We start from the raw sequence: 17,746 nt of genomic DNA on the forward strand, positions 1-17,746 counted from the left end.
AACGTTGTTACAACTGTTGTTTCAAACTCTTCTTTCCTGCAGGGAAACTCTTGAACCTTTCTTCACATTTTCCATTTACTCAAGCATTTGTGGAAAATTCCTCAGTTTCCTCATTTGGTTTGCTATTGTATATTAAACTCCTTGCATGTTGAGTGAGCAGCTGTCTCCCCTTGGCTTGCTGTGTGGGTCTTATATTAGATTGGTAGGCTGCAGGATGGAGTCTGAGAATATTTACCCGGATACCATGGTGTCTGTTGCTGTATATACTGACACTCCTGCAGTATTTAGATGATTGCACGTCGAGTGCCAATAATGAGTAGAAGCTGAGGCAGCAGGAGGGGAAGTGGGGGGTCTGTTAGAGGGTACCAGGAATTCAAGCCCCCCAAGAGTCTGCTAGTCCCTAAACTGAGGGTTGTGCAGGGAAATCTGTAACCTCTTCTCCACTGGTCCCCCAGAATCCGCCCAGTCCCAGCGATTATGAGCTCCCAGTTATTCCCATATGTGGCTTAGTCCTGATCTGCTATCTAGCTTATTCCAAGGGATGTGGATGGGAGAACTATCTAGAAGCTGAGAGTTTAGACTTCGGTCTTGGCTGCAGCTCACTCAGAGTGCAGCTGGCTACATGGTGAATGATTTTCCAAGTCTAAACGTGTTGCTGTTATTAAAAAAAAAAAAAAAGCTCACCTTGCCAGGTACATTCAGGTGCTCTAGGCTCCAATGAAAATAGGAAGGACAGTAGGTGCCCACTGTCCCATGACGCCCCCAGGTGTGGACAGCACAGGTGCTCTGTATCCCGTGGTCAGATGCAGAGAGGAGTTTCTCTCACTGGAGGCCACAGGTGGAACTTACTCAGTTTCCAACAAAGCCCACAGATACCCTCACCTCCACCCAGGCTTGAACTGCAAGTTCATTCGGAGGGTCAGGCTTGAACTACAAGTTCATTTGGAGGGTCACAAGTGAAACTGTCAGTCGCAAGGAGACATGGGCCATGGCCATAGACACAATACAGTATAGGGTATGTCACCCCATCCCATCGACCTCCATGCCGCAGCTGTCTGGCAGCTGTGGTTGTTGATGTATATTTGCTTCCCCAATCCCTGGCCATGAAACTCTGCTCCCAGATGTCCAGTGGACACCAGAGGACAGCTTCTGTTTAGGGGCTGGCTGAGCTTTAAGTTGCAGTCTCCTTCCCTCCCACAAGTCACACTGTCCCATGGGTAAAACAGTTGATTTTATTGGTATGTATTCTTATATGTCTCCAATTATCTTTCCCTGTGAAGGCCCTTCTCCTCCCTTGCTCTGATCCTTTTTCAGGGTCTAAATTTCACCTTGTTGATCACTTAGTTGAAAACGCAAGGAGGAAGGAGTCTAGAATCTCTACTCATTTATCTGCTTCTCTGATTCATCATTATTCTATTCAGTATTGTTTGGGAGATGCTAAGTTATATAAGTTTATATGTAGTAAAAGGTAAATAATTTAGAAAAGAAGAAAATAAATTTGTTCTATTCAAATAACATAGAATCAACACAGCAAATAGTAAAAAATCAACAAAATGTCAACTAATTAGTGAAGTTTCAGGTTATAATTCCAATAGGTAGGCTCACTATTTTCATATAGCAGTAATGAATTATTATAAACTAAAATTGTAGAAACTACCTAATGAGCTCAATCTAAAGAAAATGTTCATTATTTTAAAAATATATCATGATGGAATCAAAAGAAACAAAAGATCAGAACAAACAGTTATAAGTGAGGAAATTGAAACAATAACCAAAAGCCTCTCAAAACTCAAAACTGATGAATTTTAGCAATTTCTTCAAAAATGAATTAATATCAATATTTGAAAACACTTCCCTCAAATTTGGTAGTAGTGAGAACTTCCAAACATATTTAATTAAGCCAACATTTCCCTGATTTCATACTAGGATATCTGAAAAATGAAAATTATAAACAGATGTTCCCAAAGAACATAATATAAAGATCCTTAACAGACACTAACAAACTATAATCAGCATATTAAAATATCATCAAAGCTCTCTTTGTTACTAAGATTTGTTATGGGACTAAAGATGTTTCAACGTACTCATTAAAAAATATCCTATGACCAACCACTTCAAAGAATACAGAAAAGTTATAAGAGTCTGTCACTGTCACTGTCCTGTCCTCCCGTTGTTTATCAACTTGCTCGAGCAGGCCCAGTAACGTCTCCATTATAAGACTTGTTGTTACTGTGTTTGGCATATCGAATACATCACGGGTAGCTTGCCAGGCTTTGCTGTGCAGGCGAGATGCTCTTGGTAGCTTGCCGGGCTCTCTGAAAGGGGTGGAGGAATTGAATCCGGGTCGGCCACGTGCAAGGCAAACGCCCTACCCGCTGTGCTATTGCTCCAGCCCTATAAGAATCTATCTATCTATCTATCTATCTATCTATCTATCTATCTATCTATAAGAATATATATATTTTATTTTTAAAACCCTCAACAAAAATGGATATAAAAAGCATATACTTCAGCACATAAAGACCACACACTACAAATTTATAGACCCTATTACTTAATAAAGAGAAATCGGAAGATTTTCCCATAAAATTAGAAACAAGATAAAGATATCCACTCTCATCACTAGAAAACAAACATGGTGTTGTAAGTTCCACTCAAGAAATTAGGCCCCCCAAAAGAATATAAAGTGACCTAAATTAAAAATTAAAAAAGAAAAAGCAGAACCCTTATTAACTGCTCATGGGAATGTCAAATGGTTTGGCTTTTTTGGAAAAAAATATGGACAATGCTCAAAAAACCCTAAGAATTGAGCTTCCATATGACCAATGATTTCCACTTCTGGCCCAATGGCCCAAAATTCAGAAAAGACCTCTGTGCCCCTGTGCTCATTGTAGCACTATTCACAACAGCCAAAATCTGGAAACAACTCAAGTGTTAGAAAGTAGATAAAGAAACTATGCTATATACACACACAAGTGAATATTACACAGCTATAGAAAAGATTAAACCATACTACCTGGATGGAACCAGAGAGTAACATGCTGAGTGAAGCCTTCCAGAAGTAAAGGGACAGATGCAGAATGATCTCTCTCATCTATGGGCTATGAAGAAGCTTAGTAAGGGAATAATAAACTTTCACAAGCAACAGTATCTGAGAATTGTCCAACAGAACTGAGCCTACCATGGTGACTGTGGAGAGAGACAGGTAAGATGGGTGTTGATCGGTGGACTCTGAGACAATGGTAGAGGGAAACGGATACTCGGACGATTTGGTGGTGGAATATTGCATCCTATTACTGACAGGATTATAAATCACAATAACATAAAACAATAGATAAGCACAGTAACACAAATTATAGAAATCTTTTGAATAATTCATTATGTGCAAATAAGGAACTAATGGGAGGAAAACCTAATAGTGAAAGAGTAGAAAACTAACAAAGTTTGTAATTTCATTGAAAAAAATAATCCCTTCAAAAAACTCATAGTATTCTTCAAACTTTTACACCTGCAGGTTGGCACCAGTCTGTAAATTGTTGTAAATTGTTGGTTGAAGATTAATAAACTATAAGACATTGCTATAAGAGATTTTTTTAAGTTTTAATACCAGATAAAGACTTCCAATTTTCAGCTTAGTTTGCAAAACATTTTGAAGTTGCCACTTACCAACCCCCATTCTGACAAAAAAATTTAAAAGTTAACTGGAAAATGGATAACTCTTTTTAGATTCATAAGAGAAGTAGGATTACAGAGCAAACCACTGCCTGCCAAATTAGAGAGATCAATAGGTAAATAGAACACAACTTATCACAACAGAACCCTGTGTATGGCGGGGGGGGGGGGGGTTATTTCCCGCGCCCCTGAAGCCCCAGCAGCTGCACTCATGCCCCACTAGCCATCACCATGCCTCAGGCTGGACTCCACCACCTCATGACTGAGCTCCACAGAGATACTAACCTGCTAAAAATTTCAGGTACAAGTTTTTTTTTTTTTAATTTTTTTTTGGCTGAAATCTCTGGCCTTCTCAGAGTTGGGATAGGCTACCTCCCCTCTCATCCCCATACTTCCTGAAGTCCCGGCAGCCACAGCCACGGCCCACCCCTGATGCCATGTAAGCTCCTGTACCAGCTCTGTTCCAGAGACTCAAAAACACACTCGAAAATGATCAACTAGCTGCAAAAATTTCTCGGATACCCGGTGCCAGCTGAAATCAGGAGGGATTGGGCTACATTCTCACCCTACCAAAGCCCCAGCAGGCGCACTCACATCTGAATAGTTGCCACCTGCTTTTGGCCAGACTACTCAGTTAAATATTTAGGATTGTCTGGACCATTCATGTCCACACGACATCTCCAAACTCTATTATAGTAACATCCCGGGAGGCGCACACCAGATTGGATGGGAAGGTAACCTACCAGCCAGCTTATCTCAACTAACAAAAACAGAAATACTGAAGGATTAAATTGTAACAACAGTTTAGGAAATCCTCAGATAAGAACTTAATATCCCCATGGTAAGATACAACAATTTTCACAAATTTTTCTTTTATTGAAATATTTTTTGCTCATCCCATTAGCATTTAGTGGTAACAAGCAATAAAAAAAATATACTATGGGCCTGCTACAGGGACAGCCTTGTGAGGTGGTTGGGAAAATGGAGACAATAGTGGAGGGAAGGTGACAGTGATGGTGGGATTGGTGTTGGAATACTGAATGCCTGGAATAAATCATTATGAACAACTGTGTAAACCACAGTGTTTAAATAAAGTGGGGGCAGGGGGAGAACAGAATCCTGTGAGCTTAAATTTCTGTGAAAAAAAATCCAGTACCTGGATCTGGGATTGAGGCAACACACACACACACACACACACACACACACACACACACACACACACAAAATAAGGAGCCTGAAGAAAGTCTGACATGCTTCACTACATCCAGGCCCATGGTCCTAGGTGATGGGACATACAAGGAGGGGACAAAGCTAGAACAGTGCCCAGGGACACTCTCCACATATCATCAGTCACTTCAGGCTAAAAGCTGACAATACTAGTGCAGGGACAGATCTCTGTGCTACAGGACTCAGCTCATGCTCTCACAGGGAAGTTACCATAATGTCACATGGAGGACTGGATTGGTGACAAGAACTCTATTACTGTGTTTAATCAGCAAAGCAATAAAGACCACACTCACACACAAATTCCAAAGCAATATGAATCAAACAAGTTTATTCACGTGAGCTGGGGACTCCTGACATGAGGGGCTCCATCTTTATTCCTCTCCTAGCCTGTCAGCAGAAAGGGAACTCATGCCCATTGTTATAAGGCTCTGGTGTAACCCACAAACAAGTACAGCTCAAAAACAAAATGTTCAGCTCCAGGAATCACTGCCCTCCAAATGCTGAAGGTCCCCCACTCTCTGCAAGCCAACTGTTCTCTGCATGACAGTGGCACTTGTTGGATGCTGTAACAAAGACTCCCAATGTGGCCCCGAGTGGTGCTCCTCCGGGTCTTATGAAACTCCTTTCAACACAGGCACAGAGTGAGAGTGGGTCAAGCTCACAATCAACATTAGCATGTTCAAGTAGTTGTTCTATACTGGAGCCTTAGGATAGATTAGGTTTGATAATGCCACTGTCACTGTCACTATCATCCTGTTGTTCATCGATTTCCTTGAGCAGGCACCAGTTACATCTCCTTCGTCCTGGCCCTGAGATTTTAGAAAGTGCCACGTTCAAGGCTTTTTCAGGGTCAGGAAAATGAGACCCATCATTGTTACTGGTTTTTTGCATATTGAATACTCTACGGGGAATTTGCCAGACTCTGCCGTGTGGGCAGGATACTTTTGGTAGCCTGTCAGGTTCTCCAGAGTAAGAACTAGATAATAAGATGTCACGTAGCTGCATTTGGGAGCTGGGTTTTATAGTCTCTGGGTCTTGGCTGTTGATGGGATTACATGGCACCAGGGGCAGTTGGTGGGTGTAACGCCTACATACTGGAAGATGGGGGATCTGGGTGGAGGAGGCCCAGTCCCAATTCGAGCAGGCTTGGAGATCTATGCCCCGGGTCCCGCACACCTGGGTTCCTCTGCTGGTTCCTTCATGCGTGAGACTCGTCCAAACGTGTGGAGAGTGGTCTGAAGTATAACTGTGGCTGGAACCAGAGGTCTTCAGCTGCCGGGGCTCTGCTCGGGGTAGGGAGGGAAACTCAACCCACCCTCCTCCAAGGGGCCCTGGTGAGGATAGCCAGGCACAGAAGCAGGAGACTCTGCACTGTTCTCTTCTGGGAGCTGGCTAATGGGATAATGCCACAGTGGGTAGGATTTTAGATGGGATTCAGGTAGACAGTTTAGGTGGGACCTAGATTGACAGCTGTAGCCTGATAACTAGATGCTTCTGTACTTGTCATTATTTGGACCCATAATGCATACAGGAAAGACCACCTGAAGAGCCCGTAACAAGAAGGGGGAGATTAGCACAGGGGTTAGGCCTGTCTCAACATGCTTGGGGCAGGAAGTCCCCACTGCTTTCTGTCCTGTCAGGTGTTTTTTAGTCACTGCTACTGCTACCCTCTCATCAGGCCCTAATGCCTCTCCATCCCCCTTGACTTTGCCTAGCTGTCAAGTTCCCATCTCACCAGCTGCTCCAAAATTAGCCCTTTACTAACCACTCTAACACCTTCACAAGACCAATGCTGGGGTAAAAAAATCTGAACTGTAACTGAGGATTTGCCGAGAGCCTCATGTAAATATATCTGAGAGGTAAATACTCCAGGGGGACCCAATTACTACACCCCCTAAACCCCTCTTCTACACGAGGCAGCATGAACTCTCCTTGCATACATGTACACACACACACACACACACACACACACACACACACACACACACACTTTACCTCCCAGGGTCATCCCAAGTTCTCCAAAACTGAGAAACTGAAGTCTGGTTGATTTGCAGTAAAACTTTCTTTCCTGCTTTCCTGGAAAAGCCAAAGCAGGCTTTCCCGCTGTGGTCGTATGACTCAAGTGTTTTTATAGCTCCAGCATCCAGCATTACAGCTGGTAAGTTACGACTCAACATTAATTTGGCCTTTCTGGACTGGTGTCCGGCAAACAGAGAGCCAAGAAGCACCTGAATTGTGCATTGGAGAAATCTGGTGGGTTTCTATTGGCGAAAGCATGGGGCAGGTCCCAAGTCAGGTGGGCTTTAGGCAAATGACGGTGTCAGTCTGCACAATCTGGACAGATGGGAAGGTCATCATATAATTCGTTTTATTTCAGTTCAGCATGGTCTGGGCTTGCCTGCGAACCACACCTCAGCAACAGGTAAGTCTCAGCATGTTTAAAGGCTCTGGGTGCATGTAGATATGCCGGGCCCTAATTCTAATCCTTTCCGGGCTCTGCTCTGCTTTTCAAACCTGATGCATGTTGGCCACATATCTGCTTTTCTTTTTATACTGTTCATCACAATAAGTACTGGAGAAAATAAAATTCCCCCTTGTGTTTACGGTAGGGAAAGGAGGCGACCTTGAGGGTATCAGACTGAGCCTCTTATTTATTTATTTATTTATTTATTTATTTCACAGCTGTGCTTTAATTTTTTTTAATTTTTCAATTTTTATTAGTGAGACACCATGAGGTACAGTTGTAGACTTACAAATTTTTGTGCTTGGGTTTCAATTATACAAATATACCCATCCCTCCACCAGTGCCCATTTCCCACCACCATGGATCCCAGTATCCCTCCCACCCCTCATCCCCCCATCCCACCTGCCTCTGTGGCAGGGCATTCCCTTTTGTTCTCTCTCTCCTTTTGGGTGTTGTGGTTTGCAAAAGAGGTGAGCCCTCTTTTCAACCAGACCTATCTTCAGGAGAAACTAGGTAATAGGAACGTAAACCCAGGGATCTTGACAGAGTTTATTTCCACTTGGGGAAATAAACAGCCCATCCCAGTGCAGTCTGTTCCTCCTGTCTCACCCAAAGTGTGTGAAGAGAGAACTGAGAAATACTGTGAAATTCAGTCTTGCAGATAAAGGGTCACTAAGATACTGTAACCGATTAACAGAACTCTATGATTATTTTCCTCCCCAACCTATTTATAGCAGTTTCTTTTGTTTGCAGGCAAATAGGTAGGGGAGACCCTGCTTTGGGGAAGTAATAAAATGTAAGAAGAAATTGTCCAGTCTTGAAGTAGCCAAAAGATGTGCTGACCAGGGGCTGGAGTGATAGCACAGTGGTTAGGGCATTTGCCTTGCACAAGGCTAACCCAGGTTCGATTCCCAGCATCCCCTATGGTCCCCTGAGCATCGGCAGGAGTAATTCCTGAGTGCAACCCTATGCATAGCCGAGTATGACCCAAAAATAAAAAAACATGGAAACCCCATCCTTTTGAGACACAAATCCTCTGCTCTTTGGAGATAAAGAAACAGAGGAACCATCCAGATGCAAAAATCCAAGACATCACCCAGAGAAGGGTGGAGCACTCGGAAAATCCGAAGATTATAATGAGATTATGAAGGGACCATCATGGGGCAGGAGTGATAGTACAGCGGGTAGGGTATTTGCCTTGCATGCGTCAGATCGAAGTTCAATCCCTGGCATCCCATATGGTCCCCTGAGCACCACCAGGAGTAACTCCTGAGTGCAGAGCCAGGAGGAACCCCTGAGCATCACTGAGTATGACTTATAAAAGCAAAATAAATAAAATTTTTAAAAGCAATAAAAAAAGAAAAAAGAAAAGAACGGACCATCAACAGTGCAAGACTTTCCTGGGACAATGCCCACATCATTTTTTTCTTGTTTTGAGGTGCTCAAGGATCACTTCTGGCAGAGTTCTGGGGACCATGTCTGGTTCCTGGAGAGAACCTGTGTCAGTTGCCTGCAAAGCAAGTGCTCTACTTGCTATAGCTCTGGCCCAAGTTAATTTTTACATATGCAGAGGGCTCCAGGCCAAGACCAGTTGGAGAAACTGTATGTAACCTCACAAACGCCACTCCTGGCTAGCTTGCTCTTCCAAGCCTAATGTTACATATAGTTGTCTATTTTCTTCCAAGGCTTTTTCCACTCTGGAGAAGCCATATGCTCTTTTGAACACATTCTTCTCTTTCCCCTCATATATTTTTAAGTAAATTTATTTTGATAAAATTAGTTTAAAATGAAAATAATACAATAAATGAATCAGAATTTAGTAAACTCTCTTGTGTCACTATCTCCCTCCTCCTGAAATGCTTTTCTTCAGAGGAATGCCGCTTCCTGGAAGGCCTGTGCTGAGGTTAGGTCTGACTTTCCCTTCCTGCAAAGAGCACTTCCTTAGTCCAGCCTGAGTCTACTGCTCCCCGAGAACTCAAGTGATGTGAACCCCAATCCTGAGGATGCAGAACACATGAACTTCAAGCACAGCTTGGCCGCGGTCTCACAGTTGTTAGTGGGACATGAGCGTTTGTGTCAGGAAGGTGCCAGTCCTAACCATGCCAGGCACTACCCAGGTGACAGAGGTGGGTCAAGTGCTGTTTTCATTTTCTTTTCTTTTCTTTTTTTTTTTTTTGCTGGTTTTATTTTTATTTAATTAAAGAACAATGATTTACAAAATAATTGATAGCTGAATTTTAGGTTTCTAATATCTCAGTACCCATCCCACCACCAGTGTCAACTTCCCTCCACTAGTGTCCCCATATTCCGTCCCCACCCCCAACCCCATTTCCAACCCCATTTCCACCTGCCAACTTGACAGGCACATAGCATAATTTCAATGGTGGCAGCTTAAATCTCATGTTTTCCATGTTGTCGACTCTATGTTTGGATATCATCAGTATAACTCAAGCCCTGATTCTTGTGCACCTATTATTTCCTGTTCTCTTCTTCCCCACTTGATTTCTTTCCCTTCTCTGTCCTATTCCTCTCTAAAGCTTGGGGTCAACTTGACCTATGCATCCCCCTTTTACTACGCTACATTTCCTAATCCAGTATTCTGCATTCCACAGATAAGTGTGATCGTCCTGTTTTTGCCTCTTTACTTCTGCCTCACTTCACTCAACATGATACTGGTTTTCACCAGGTCAGAGCAAATTGCATGATTTCGTCATTCCTTGCAGCTGCATAGTATTCCATTATATACAACACACCTTCATAATCCATTCATCTGTCATTGGACACCTGGGTTGATTCCATATCATAACTACTGTACTGACTTCAGTAATGAATAAGGGTGTACATATATTCTTTTGAGAGTGTTTTCATGTCCTTGGGGTAGATCCCCAAAATTAGGATTGCTGGATCATATGGCAGTTCGATTTTAAGTTTACTGAGAACTCTCTATACTGTTTTCCACAGAGGTTGTACCAGGCACCATTCCCACCAGCAGTGGATGAGAGTTCCTTTTTCACCACATCTCTGCCAATACAGATTGTACCTGCTATTTTTGATGTGTGAGATGGATCTCACAGTCACCTTGATTTAGATTTCTCTGATGATAAGTGATGCTGAGCATTTTTTTCACATGCCTACTGGACACCCGCCAGTCTTTCTCTGAGAAGTGTCTATTCATTTCCTCTCCTCATTTTTAATAGGATTTTTGAACTTTTTGTTGTTATTGCTGTTATTTGTCTCACAACCATTTTTCCATGCCATAAAAAGGTTTTTGACACAGACCCAACAAATAACAAAAGACAACAAAATATATTAACAGCCTTATCAGGATGAAAGAGCAATAGTACCAATACAAGCAATGGAATTAAAGTCAGAGATGACAGAGATCTTGGAATGACGAGACTGGGAACTTAAAATAACTATGATTAATATGCTAAGGTGTTAGGGGACTATTTCGACCTTAATTTCTTAAATGCGGGTCACGGTCTCATTAAAATTTTTTTTTAAAAAGTAAATTATTTTTGATTTATTACCAGTACATGTTAGATTTGTATACCTATTTTATGTACTTATACATCCAGGTCCATGAAAATGTTTTGCAGGAAAATACGTATCATGAGTAGAAAATGTTAAGAAGCTCTGGTTTCAGGTGTGCTGAGCATACCAAAAGGGATGGGCAATGTAAATAGAGAAATGAAAACTTGAACAGGGAGCCAAAAAGAAAACTTGAAGACTAAAAACACTGAACATAAATAAAGAACACCTTTGAAGGACTTTGTTATCAAACAGGAAATGATTGAAGGGAAAAAAATCATTGTGCAGAAGAATCAGTCAAGAAACTATCAATAGAAACTCCAAAACTCAGATGCACACAGAAAGGGGAAAACAGAATTTATCATCCAAAAAAGCAAGATAACTAGAAAATAAGAATATCAGAGGAAAGAAAGGGAACAGAGGATATATTTGAAACAGCAATAACTGAGAATTCCTCCAAATTAATGTCAGGTACAAAACCACAGACCAGAAAGGTGACAGAATATTCAGCAGGATAAATGCCCAAAATTTACACATACGCACATACTTTTCAAACAGCAGAAAGTAAAAGATAAAGAAAGTAGAGGGGTAAAAGCAAAAGAAAGAAAGACGATAATTACACACAGTTGCTCCTCATAAATAGTGCATACAGAGAGAGTGAAGTGAAATATCGAAAGTGGTGAGTGAAAGAAATTGCCAACCTACAATTCTAGCACTGTAGCACTGTCCTCCCACTGCTCATCGATTTGCTCGAGCGGGCACCAGTAACATCTCCATTGTGAGACTTGTTACTATTTTTGGCATACGCCATGGGAAGCTTGCCGGGCTCCCCCTTGCCAGCGGGATACTCTCATTAACTTGGCGGGCTCTCCGAGAGGGGCGGAGGAATCAAACCCGGGTCAGCCGCTTGCATGGCAAATGCCCTACCGGCTGTAATATCACTCCAGTAAAATGCTATACTCTGAAAAATTCTTTCAAAAGTGAAGGAATTCTTCAGACACCAGAGATGAGCATGCAGACATCTGACCAAGTGTGTGCTCTCCTTGAATCTTACAAACAAGTGCCAGTCAGGTCACGGCTCATCACTGAAGCATGGAGAGAGAAGAGGGAGGGAGACAATAAAAAATTTCTTTCTCAGAACCACAAAATTCGAGCAAATTTGTTGCCAGTAGATCTGTTTATTTGCAGTAACTATGTTTTAAATATTCAAAATTGCAGTAAATATTTTTAAGTTGATCAGGCGAGAAAAATAATAAAAATCACATACTCAATGAATGAAGAAGATTCAAAGAAAAGGACAAAGTTCAAATTTTAAAACTTGACTTTTAGCCCCAGAAACACAAGGACTTAATGCATAACCCAGCAGCTTGGAGCAGAAAAGTGAATGGACTATGCGTTAATCCAGGCCATCATGTCTGTCCGGAGGGGAAAGGGTGTTCCCCATTCGCCCTCTCTTCTCTGGAAAGAAGGATGGCAGCCGCATGGGGGCCTTGTGGACAGCAGGTATGAGCCGGGGGTGTGGGGGCGACTAAAACCTCATGGGAAGGGGGGCGTTTCGGTCCGCCCTTCACGCCCTACCGAGGCCACCAGTTGCCCCCCACGAGCAGCTCTCCAGCACGGCCACAGCCCCAGAAACACAAGGACTTAATGCAGAACCCAGCAGCTTGGAGCAGAAAAGTGAACGGACTATGCGTTAATCCAGGCCATCAAGTCTGCTGGAGGGGAAAGGGTGTTGCCCCATTTGCCCTCTCCTCTCTGGAAAGAAAGATGGCGTCCACATGGGAGCCTTGTGGACAGCAGGCATGAGTCGGGGAGTGGGGGCGACTAAAACCTCATGGGAAGGGGGGCGTTCCGGTCCGTCCTTCACGCCCTACCGAGGTCACCAGTTGCCCCCCACGAGCGGCTCTCCAGCACAGCCACAGCCCCAGAAGCACAAGGACTTAATGCACAAGGACTTAAGCACAGAACCCAGAAGCTTGAAGCAGAAAAGTGAAAGGACTAGGCGTTAATCCAGGCCATCAAGTCTGCCAGAGGGGAAAGGGTGTCGCCCCATTCGCCCTCTCTTCTCTGGAAAGAAGGATGGCGGCCGCATGGGAGCCTTGTGGACAGCAGGTATGAGCTGGGGGTGTGGGGGCGACTAAAACTTCATGGGAAGGGGGGCGTTCCAGTCCGTCCTTCACGCCCTACCAAGGTCACCAGTTGCCCCCCATGAGCGGCTCTCCAGCACGGCCACAGCCCCAGAAGCACAAGGACTTAATGCAGAACCCAGCAGCTTGGAGCAGAAAAGTGAAAGGACTATGTGTTAATCCAGGCCATCATGTCTGCCCGGAGGGTAAAGGGTATTGGTCCCTTCCACCCTCCTCCCTCTGGAAAGAAAGATGGCGGCCACATGGGAGCCTTGTGGACAGCAGGTATGAGCCGGGGGTGTGGGGGCGACTAAAACCTCATGGGAAGGGGGGCGTTCCAGTCCGTCCTTCACACCCTACCGAGGTCACCAGTTGCCCCCCACGAACGGCTCTCCAGCACAGCCACAGCCCCAGAAGCACAAGGACTTAATGCAGAACCCAGCAGCTTGGAGCAGAAAAGTGAAAGGACTATGCGTTAATCCAGGCCATCATGTCTGCCCGGAGGGTAAAGTGTGTTGGTCCCTTCCGCCCTCCTCCCTCTGGAAAGAAAGATGGCAGCCACATGGGAGCCTTGTGGACAGCAGGTATGAGCCGGGGGTGTGGGGGCGACTAAAACCTCATGGGAAGGGGGGCGTTCCAGTCCATCCTTCACGCCCTACCGAGGTCACCAGTTGCCCCCCGCGAGCGGCTCTCCAGCACGGCCACGGCCCCAGAAGCACAAGGACTTAATGCAGAACCCGGCAGCTTGGAGCAGAAAAGTGAACGGACTATGCGTTAATCCAGGCCATCATGTCTGTCCGGAGGGGAAAGGGTGTTGCCCCAGTCGCCTTCTCCTCTCTGGAAAGAAAGATGGCGGCCGCATGGGAGCCTTGTGGACAGCAGGTATGAGCCGGGGGAGTGGGGGCGACTAAAACCTCATGGGAAGGGGGGCGTTTCGGTCCGCCCTTCACGCCCTACCAAGGCCACCAGTTGCCCCCCACTAGCGGCTCTCCAGCACGGCCACGACTCCAGAGCACAGAAACCAATTTCTTAACTATCTGACTTTCAGTAGAAATACTTCCAGGGTTAATAAGTAAAATAGCAGAAATCCCAAACCAACATTTAATTCTTGAACCCAGCTGTAGAAAGCAAATCACTTCACAATGCCTTTTCAGCATGTCTGATTTGGGGGGGGGGGTAAACTCTAAATAATAGTGGTGAATCTTTTATTGAAACAATGAATCTAATCAAAGCAGATAGAGTGTTAACTAGAATTCATCTGCCCCACAGGGACTGGGAGGGGTGGGGGGTGGGGTTTTATTGGGGTTTTTCATGGTAAAAAATAAGTATTGGTAAAGGGAAATGTGTTTGATATTTGCATGACTGAGACCTAAACCTGAAAGCTTTGTAACCTTTCCCACGGTGATTCAATAAATAAATAAATAAAAAATAAAAAGAAATAAATAAAACTTGACTTTAAACAGATAAAATTTTGTGCTAAATAACTATAGCAAAAGCATTTTATATTTGTACACTTAAATTTGCTTATACATATGCAAAATGAATGAGAGCAATGATGCAAGAATAGGAGAAATCAGACACGTGATTATTATAAGGTAATTACACTAATTGTGAAACAGTATGTCATCATTTGAAACTGTATTTGTATTAGCTATATATAGTGCCAGAACAAAATTTTCGGGCAAAAGTTCATCTTCTATATGCACTACACTAAGCAGGAGCCAGAGACATAGCACCGTGGGTAGGGCAATTCCCTTGCACACAATTGATCCAGGTTTGATTTCCGGCATCAAATATGGTCTCATAAATTTTACTAGGAATGATCCCTGAGTACAGAGCCAGGAGTCATTCCTGAGCACGAGTAGGTGTGGCCCCAAATCAAAAAACAAAATGAACAAAACAAAAGAAACATAGTTATAGATGTAGATCTTTATATATACATATATATATGTATATATATTCACACACAGAGAGACAGACAGACAGACACACACACATACGTATTTCCCATGTCCATTTTTTGAGACAGCCTAGAAGCAATAATATAATAATATAATGCTCCACAGTACTGAAAACACCTAGTAAACAAATCTTGATTTCTAAATACTATCTCCACACAAAAAAAGATAAAACAACAAAAACAACCCATAAAACTAGATTTCTAAGAAAATCAGTTGGCTTCAGGACAGAAACAGAAAAAGCCTCTGATAATCCTAGAACATTTTGGATTGCCAGAAAGTAATGATGTGTTCAAGAACATGAAAGATACATGTAAAAAAAACATGGCATCCTGTTTGAAGAAATTCCTAGGGTCAAATATATGAGAATTAGAGCAGCAAAATAATCATTGTAAAAACTCAGTGGATTCATTTTATATCGTTAGGTTAATGGTGATATAAATAGATTATAATTAAATACAGATCAGAAAGATTTTTTTGAGTCAAATATCCACTATTAAAGCAGAAGTATATCTTGGAGTAAGAAAATCATATTTTTTGGGGATCAGAGGGACAACTCAGTATCCTGAAGAGGCCCTGAGTTTGATTTGCTACACTGTCTGGGCCCCTGAATACTGCGAGTTTGGCTCTGGATGTGCCCAGGTATCAGAGCACTACTGAAGAGCCACAATACAATATATATTGTATATTGATAGGAACTTTCTAAGATTAAATAGTTTGGAAATTATGAAAAATATTTCCAAAAGCATCATCAATAGTTGCTAATGTTAATGAATGAAAGTCTGGTGAGATGCAGGACACTTACACAGTCTCAGACATTACTCACACAAATATCTACTGCTTTTTTGTTGTTTGATTGTTTTAAATTTGGGGGGTGATACCCCATGGTGTGCAGGGTTATTACTGACTCAGTGCTAGTGTTCACTCTCAGCAGTGCTCAGGAGTCGACTACAAATGCAGGCCTATCACATGGAAAGCATGTGCTCAAGCTCTTTGAGCTATGTCCCCAGTCCCTTATTTCTTATTTTTTAAATGGACAAAAATTATTTTATAGTGAGTATCTCGCCCGCACGGCAGAGCCTGGCAAGCTACCCGTGACGTACTTGATATGCCAAACACAGTAACAACAAGTCTCATAATGGAGACGTTACTGGGCCCACTCGAGCAAATCGATGAACAATGGGAGGACCGTGATACCGTGATACCGTGATAGTTGAGAAGCTTAGTATGACAAACTGTATTTTCAAAAATGGAAAACCTAACAGAATTTATCTCTGGTTATCATTCACTGAAAATCATACAGCATAATTTCTCTTGAACTGCTTAAAATTCATAAACTAAATTCAGTCATAAGGGAATTTCAGTCAGGAAAACCCCAATGAAGAAAATACTACAAAGAAAACCCATGTAACTTCAAACATCTTGAGGTTATGAAAGAAGAAAAAAAACTGTAGAACTAATCGTGTCTCAAGGAGACTTAAGACATGGAAACTAAATACAGCAAAGATGGCTGGAAAGATGCTACAATGGGTAGGACATTTGCCTTGCACATTTCCCTGGCATCCCATATGGTCTCCCAAGCATCACCAGGAGTAATTCCTAAGTGCACAGCCAACCCGGTATCACTGGGTGTGGCCCTCAACCAATAAATAAAAATTTTTCAGTTGCCTCTTAAATTGCTGAAGGATTCAACTGGAACAAAAGGGTATTCTGAATGGAGTTCATTGACTAGATGATACAGTTATATCAATTCTAATTTCCTGATTTTTGATGATTTTAATATAGCTGCATGGGAAAGTGCCCCTTTTCTAGGAAATATACAATGAATCAAAGAAATATGTTTAACTATTTCAAATGATTCAGAAAGAAATAATAATGACATGTAGACAGAGAATGAAGCAAACTTGAAAAAATATGTGAGAAACTTAAGCAAACAATATATCAGTGTTTATTGGGTTGTTCCTGCAATTTCTCTATGTGCATGAAATAGTTTCCAAATAAGACTAAAAAGGATGCAGTTTATTAAATATAATAAATAATACTAACCAAATAAGTGACAAGACATATAAAAGATAATTGCAGTTGCATATAAAACAATCATGTTACCAGAATAGTTATAGTCTTCAATTATTTGGGAACCATTACTGATCAAAACTAAAGAATACAAATTATTACAGAGCTGAAGAACATTGAAGAGAAATTAGGAGCCCTAAAGTTTAAGTCACGTAACCTCAAGATAGCCATTTACTTTTTTCAGACTCAATATTCACTAGTTATAAAAAGAGTGATTAAGCCATAAAGTCTCTTTTATTTCTAAATTTCTTTCTAAAATTTGACATTTCCAATGAATCAGTTTAGATCAAATTACTATAAGAAACGTAGGGGTGCAAATGTCTTTCCTCCATTTTGTTTTGGGGTCCTTCTGGTATATTCTAAGAAGCAAGGATGCTGGGTGAAATGGAAGCTCGATTCCAATAGCCAAAATCTGGAAACAACCCAAGAGTCTGAGAATAGAAGACTGGATAAAGAAACTATGGTACATATACACTATGGTACATAAATGGAATATTACTCAGTCAGAAGAAAGATAAAGTCATGCAACTTGCTGCCTCCTGGAGGGATCTAGAGAGTATCAGGCTGAGTAAAGTTAGTCAGAGGGAGAGACAGCAACACAGAGTAGTCTCTCATATGAGGGATATAAAGAAACATAATGGTGAAATACCAAATACCTAAGGACAATGGAAACAAAGAATAGGAGAACTGATATT

The sequence above is a fragment of the Sorex fumeus genome, unplaced genomic scaffold (genome assembly GCF_029834395.1).
Source record: "Sorex fumeus unplaced genomic scaffold, SorFum_2.1 ptg000013l, whole genome shotgun sequence".
NCBI lineage: Eukaryota > Metazoa > Chordata > Mammalia > Eulipotyphla > Soricidae > Sorex > Sorex fumeus.